This window comes from Scleropages formosus, chromosome 13 (genome assembly GCF_900964775.1).
Source record: "Scleropages formosus chromosome 13, fSclFor1.1, whole genome shotgun sequence".
In the NCBI taxonomy this organism is placed as follows: domain Eukaryota; kingdom Metazoa; phylum Chordata; class Actinopteri; order Osteoglossiformes; family Osteoglossidae; genus Scleropages; species Scleropages formosus.
Window position 1 is genome coordinate 26175193 of NC_041818.1, and position 7630 is coordinate 26182822.

Here is a 7630-nt window from a genome sequence, read left to right on the forward strand (position 1 = left end):
TGGAGTTTGCATGTTCTCCCCATATCTGTGTGGGTTTCCTCTGGGTGCTCTGGTTTCCTCCCACACTCCAAAGACATGCTGTTCAGGTTCACCCATAGTGTGTGATGTATGGATGAGTGACCCAGTGTAAGCAGTGTATCTAGCAGTGTAAATTACCTCAGTGAATAAGGTGTGTGGGCTGACAACACTACACAGAGTTCATTGGAAGTTGCTTTGGAGAAAAGTGCTTGCTAAATAAATAACAAAATTAGCAAATAGAGGTGTAAACAAAATAAATAGTTTTTTTTTTAAATAATAATGAAACAAACTGACTGTAATATTGTACTGGGCGGCAATCTGTGCTTTCTCAGAGGTTGCCTGTCACCACAGGCCAGAATAAGCCGACCGCAGTAGCCTTAGGGCCCTTGCGCCCGGCAAGGACGCGGCTATTTCGGGCGTCTCCCGAACAGCGGCCGTTACAGGAACGCGCATCAGCGTTTCTGTGTCGGACGAAATATGTCGCACGCAAAGCTGAAACCGCAAACGTTCTCTTCAGCAGAAACGAGGACCGTAGGTCAACTTCCATCAACCAATTTGTTTTATTCCATTTCGGGCCTGACTTAAGAAGTAAAAAATTGAATTCTTTTTGTTATTTTTGTTAATTTTTATTGAAGTTTTTTTTAGTGTAATTGGCTTTTCGTCCACCCCCCCCCAAGCCATTTACACTGAAGTATTAACAACTTAAAATGTATTTTGGTCACACAACAGAACTTGAATGCAGTGACTTAATGTATGTATTTGTTCACAAACTTAACAACCGCATGCTAATGGATGATTTGCACACACTGCTGATATTGAAGTCGAATCATCATTGCGACAAGTTTGGCCCTTAATTAAAATTTTATAAACACACATAGAGAGAAGTAATTATCCTAATGCCACGGGTTTAATGTCACCAGCCTTGCATAAACTATCCGCTGCCTCTTTAGAAGCAGTCTGAGCGCAGCAGTTATGGGTGCAGCCAAGAAAAAAAATTTCCATATCCTTGGCTGACCTACCTCCTAGGGGCATAAATAGGTTCTCAAGGTTACAGAAATTCAGACAGTAGCTCTGTGGACTGAAAAGACTTTAGAAAAAATCAGTCAAAAAATACAAAGCCACAAAAGGGCGGAATGAACTCAACTGAACAATTATATTCCAATCAGAGTAAAAAGTCACATGTCAGAGTCCATGAATAAAGGAGTTTGTCCAACTCTTCTTCTCCACCACAGTCCTTTCTGTGGCTTTTTGGCAGCTGACAAAACTAAGCTTTCAGGCAGTCCGCCTGCAAGTCTACATGACAATACATCGTACTCCTGACCTTCAGCTCCAAGATCCCGTCCTTTAGGCTCTGGAAGAGATATGAAAAACAGGACATTTTGTCTAAAAAATGAATGACAGCTTGGTCATGAATATTACAGTATAGACATGTTTTTTGGTTTTTTTTTTTTACCATCAGGAATGATTCAAAAGTGATGAATGTTATATTGTATACAAACATTTGACTAAATTACATCCTTGGGAGACCTGAGGTGTCTCATAAGGGGACTACTGAGTCTCACACCCTTTTTATTGCACACATTTTTATTAATATATAGATGCTATGTGTAGCAATTGTTCTGCAAAATTAATGACAATCTCAATACAAACAAAATTCTATAAACACTTTCCTAAAATCTGTTATGATACAGAGGTGATAAATATTACATTACAGACAACCGTTTGGCTAAATTTCATCTGAGGCGTCCCACAGGGTAACTTTCTTGATCCCATACTTTTTTCGTTACTCGCATTTCCATTTCCCCTCTCGACCATAGCACATTTTCATTATGACACAGCTGAAACGCGACTTCACTGAAACGAGATGAAAGATTGCCATTTGCCACACAATAATACAACATTTTTTCTGGCTGCAGGATAACATCTAAGATTCCGCTGTTGAACTCGGGTGAAAAAAGAATTTATGATTTGAGTCCTAAAACCATCCGAAATAAGATGACTGACATTATTGTAAACCCAGAATCTTCCTCTCTTTCTACAGATTGCATCATAAAAGATCAGGGCATAACAGTTGACCCTGTTTTCACTCAGTACTTTTTCCCCCAATAATGTATCTTTTCTTGAGCTAACAAAAATTACTGGACTTAAGCAGCTTGATTCCACTCAACACATTATAGGAAGCTGACTTTTAAAAGCTCTGACAACAGCAAAGACATAGTTATTTAGCTGTAGTGGCATTACATAATCCTCCTTCCAACTAGTTCACTTTCCGAACACGTTCAGGTTGTTGCAACCTCCACAATAATTTGGTATTTTAATGTGAATGATTTTGATCTTCATGAAATAAATCATATTTTTGCCAGTGGACTCCAAAGAGTCCATATTTAGCAGCATGATTCAGAAATCAGAGACAAACTCCATCGATTGTTATTTTCATATGTTGAGGCTGATTACATTTTCTATATCTACAAGACCTGATCTTCCGCTACACACCAACTAGACTGCGATGCTTTTGCACATCTGCCCGCTTGGTGGTCTCACGCATGAAAGTTGAAGCAAGGAGGTTCTCGGTTCTGGCTCCGTTGCGGTGGAACTACCTCCCCGTCTCACTCAGAACTGCTGAATCTCTGTACACATTTAAAAAGGGTCTTAAAACTCACCTTTTCTAGACTCACTTTGCCCATCATCTCTTCAGTTCATAGAAGGTGTAAATGTCCATGAACTATAACTTGAAGATCATGTCGAGATAAACCTTTACACAGCTACCCCTGTAATGTAATGTAAGTGTTTATATGTTTCTTAACAAAAAATATACATATATATCACTAGGAAGGTGATCAGGAATCACTGATATTCTGAAAAAGCTGTATGCAGCTGCTCGTGTGATGAACATTGGTTCATATGGTGGAAAGAAACTAACTGTACTTTAGAATCACATGTCTCTATGTCTCTTACTGCTAATCTAATGTACACATTGTATTTTCTATGAGATGTTCATCGCTTTGGAGAACAGTGTCTGCTAAATGAATAAATGTAAATGTATATCGGTCCTGCTTTGAGTCAGAGACGTGGACAGATGATGCAAAGTGCACCTCTACACCTGGCAGGAAGAGCAGAGCGATTATAAAAATTCTTCCTGCAAATGTAAACCTCATGCGAACCACACAGAGTCAATAAATCACCCTTTAAAATTGGCTTATTCTTACCCAGTAACAAGGTTTGTCCTCCCATTCATTTTTCACCCTTTCTGCATTCCAGCTCCGTGTAGAACAAATTGAGTTCTTATCTTCTCCAGGCGTGAACAATGTACACAGTGAATAGCACACTTACATACTACCCTTTTGTGAGCGAGCGATAACAGTTATCTAGCCTCCGTCATAATGGAATAACAATATTATACATCTAAGTGGCTGTCATGTGCCCCTCTATGTTTTTTTATGTGGCTTTGGATTGTTTACTTTCCTTGCATGAATTGTGGACGACTTCTTTTTCGCAAAAGCGTGGCCTGAAAACGGATTTTTCCTTTTTTCTGAATTTTTTGAACGTCTCGGTAAATCCATAACTGGCAGCGTCCTCGCTCAGAGTTTCTTCTTTCTTAAGTATCTACAAAGGCTTCAGGAGCAGTATGTTTACAAAAGCATGTTGTGTCCAGACTGCTGAACAATGTACTGGAATGAACTGCTATTCATTCTCACCGTCACAATGCTACCTTTTTTTTTTTTTTCCTTAAAACAGAAGTCTCTGTCAGGGTGTCTCTCTAAGTTTCATCATTCTGGACAATTGACATTTTGCATATTTAATAAACACTCCATCTATATCGTGTACAAATTCATCATGGTTCCTGACATCCGGTAGCAAAAGATCAGCCAGAGAATCTGTGGGAGGGCTGAGCTGGTCCCGATTTGGAAATGCTAATTTGCCAGAGCTGCAGAGCAGAGAAGTGGCCCAAACGAGGCGATGTTCACGCATTTGACATTGACTTATTGAACCAAATGAGTCAAGAGCGGCATAATGAAGGTTTCGGTGTCTGTCGGCTTGAAGCCACTGAAGCAGCTGCAGTGAAATATTGAAAACTGTCATAAAGAAATCAATACAACGATAACCCGATTTTCCATGCTGTTTGGGGCTCAAATCCAAGGTCTAATATCTGGGGCCAGAAAGTTACTGTATATTCCTGATAAGCCCAGAACCTTTTCATCCTGCTGAACAGAAGGTCTGTAAAGTTCATGTTGGGTTTGTGTGGAAGACCTTAAAAGAATGATGTGTCAAACAATAATTGTTCCAGGTCAGACACCAACATTAAGAGAAGATAAGATCCAACGCAAACTCTTACTATCTCTAAGCCAGTCCATAGATTTGTACTGAGCACCACACGAGGTTAGTTATATCACCAACTGGAAGCCATTGTGGGGGAAGCTTGGATTATTCAAGAGGGACGGTCTCTACCAAGCTGCAAGTGTTCTCATCTTTCGCCCAGCAGCATAGCAGATAGCCTGAATTCCGAGAATTGCTGAGATCAGAGAGGTACCAGCCAAGCAGCGGACAATTAGTCCAGAACAAATGTCTGCGAACTGCTGAGATTGTGTAAACAATATTGGCCCCATTAAGACTGGTTCAGTTGCCTGCTCTTCTAAAGAAGAGAAAAAAAAAAAAAAAAAAACTCGGATTTTAATTGTCTAGCACTCAGGGGCATTTGCCAAGATAACCTCATAGAAATTACCTGAGGGCCTTTTGGAAACATGAGAAGAAGCAATTATTGAATTCCATTACTTGGTCCAGAAGATACCGTAGTGAAGAAAAGAACAGCACAGACATTGATGTTCTCAGCTTAGGCCAATTGGAAACTTTCCTTCTAGGGATGTTTCTCAAACCAGGTCAAAGAGGTGGATTAACCTAAGTTTTTTTTTTCTTTTTTCAACCTTGGATGATTCTTCTTAAACCTGCTTCTTAGAGACTGCTACACTCCTTGGACTGCTTCATGGTCCCACGCACAAGAGGTCCAAAATCAAAAGCCCGAAGGTTCTCAGTTTCGGGTCCAATGTGCTGGAACGAGCTTCCTCTTTCACTCAGAAGTGCTGAATCCCTCATAGCATAAGACATGCCTCTTGTTCAATCCACTTCTCTCCTGATCTCATATCTGCACATATCTGCTCCATAAACTATATCTTTTAGAAAAGATGTGCTAAGTTTTCTTTTTTCTTTTTTTTTTTTTAAATCTCTTCACTATGTAGCTACTCATGTAATGTATGCTGGTAAAACAGTAGTTTAGGACTAATTAATTATTCTTCAAGAATCGCATGTGTACATCTGCATTTGCCCATCTATTGGAATGCACCTTTGCTTTCTTTCACAGTTGTATGTCGAGAAAATTGTCTACTAAATGAACAAATGTAGGGCTGAGACGGTACTCATTTCTAGTGACTTTAATATCCGTGGCATTATGCCTTGACTCGCTTTGAGTTTTTGGTACTAACACCCCTGTGGAAAGTTGCGGTGCTGAAAGCTATCCTGATGTCACCTCAGTGACAGCTGGACAAGACCTCTGGGCAGAGCAGAGCGGGCCCACGTTGAGCTGCGACAGTCTTTCTGATTCTCATAACCACGTAAACCACTTGGTGGAATGCGACAATGTTAAATCGCAACATTTACTGAATCATCTGACGTTTTGCAACCAAAGTATCTCTTGGTGTCACCGGTTACAATAATATACCGTGAATGTTTTCGTAAAGTACGCAAAAATTAAAAACGATAAGCGGCTTCTGCCACTACACGCACTAACATGGTTTTTTCATGCAGAGGGCGGGAGATGCTATTTTTGACCCGATGCCACTGGCATGCATTGCTAAAGCCGCATAGCTGGTTGTCATTCCTCATTCCGCTCTTTCTTTCTTTTATGCGACAAGGCCTGCCGTTGAGTTGGTGGACATTTGAACTTCCCAGATCAAATCTCACTCTCGTTAATTTGTATTATTAATTTCTGTGCTTATTTTTGGTCCGTGTCCTTGGGTCCACTGTTTCCGTCTGCTGAGGAAAGAAGCCAGCCTCCAATGTTATTAATAGAAAGAGGTGGGATTCATTCCACGTGGAATGGGAGATGGGAGTAGGATGGGATACTTAAGGCATGCTGAGCCTCGGGGACTTGAATCACTTATCTCTGAAGGTCCACTTGGGTGCAAGAACCAGGACCATGCACAGGGTTGGTAGGGTGGGTCATGTAATCCACGTGAATAACAATGGTGGGCAAATTTAGACAGAACAACAGTGAACAAAAGACCTCACCTGGAGGTGATTCCCTATTCCCCATAGAGAGAGAATTCCCATAGATGGACCAGGTGGTGTCTGTTATGGATGGGAATGGGAGACCGAAGAGTTGGCGTCGACCCAATTGTGGGTTTGTTTATTGTGTGCGAAAGCAAGGAGCAAGCAAGGATCGTAGTCGGGGACAGGTGTGGGTCGTTCGAGGCGCAGATGTTTTTCTTGGAACGAGATGTGAATCGAAGTTGATCAGGTGAAGCAGGAGTTCAACAAGCGGGAAGACAGAGAGCAGGGAAGGAAGGATAAAGGACTCAGAGGGACTGGAAGGACAAGGAGGTAAGCAGGTATCTTTTGCTGTCACAGGAGAAGCAGGTGGACTCAATGAGGTTCCACAACCAGGTGAGTAGGCACGGCTTCTCTTACGCCCTCCTGTTCTGATTCAGAGTAGGTGCGGTCAGTTGGTGCGAGTGAGTGGGCGTGATGCTGTCCATGACCCCAGATGCCGTCTTAGTGAAGAAGGAAAGAGGATGGAAAGGGCCAGGAGGATCTCAGTGTTGGGAGATCCATGCTCAATTGGTCACCCATGTTTACCCAAGATGAGCCATTGCCAATGACTTAGCGTTCATCCTTTTAGAAACGTAAAGGAAACTCATTCTACCGGTTCAAGAAACGACACTTATTGCACCAACAAACTATAAAATATGTGTTTCGTAACCTTGTACGTTTGTCCCTTCTGTTTTTTGCCTTGACATCTTTTTGAAATGTTCATCTCCTCCGGTTTTATCGGTCATTCTGCTCTAAGGGTGATTTCAGTCCACCTCCTTGCTTACCTGTCCTGCTTAGTCACACAATCTTACTGTCAGGTGGGGGTGGGGGGCCAGGGGCGAATGACGCCCATATAGGTGGATAGAGCACAAGAGGAAAAAGTAGAGCAGCGGAGTTCTTTCTAAAAAAGACGCCAATGTGGGGCTCTAGGCTGAAGACTGATGCACGAGTGCCGGCGATTCATCACTCAGCTCCGCCGGTCGTGAACAGGAAATCGTTGGATGCAACTTGTGTGCAGGTCAGCACTTCTCAGGGCCTGGTCACACAATCCATCAACACAGGCTTCTTCGCTCTTCTCAGACTTACACCAGTAGGGTATTGTTTCGGGACGGGAATGTTTCAGGATGAATTTGGAATCGTAGCTCGAACCTGAGATGTTTTCATAACACCAGGATGTGATCTGCAGTCCAGCTGAGCCGGATCAAATAGTTATGGATTTTGACTGCTAGCAAGGTTGTAACTGAAACACTCTTCAATCCCAAATGCTACATTTTGGCCTTAAGGTCCTAACTTGATCCTTCCCGTTGAGAAA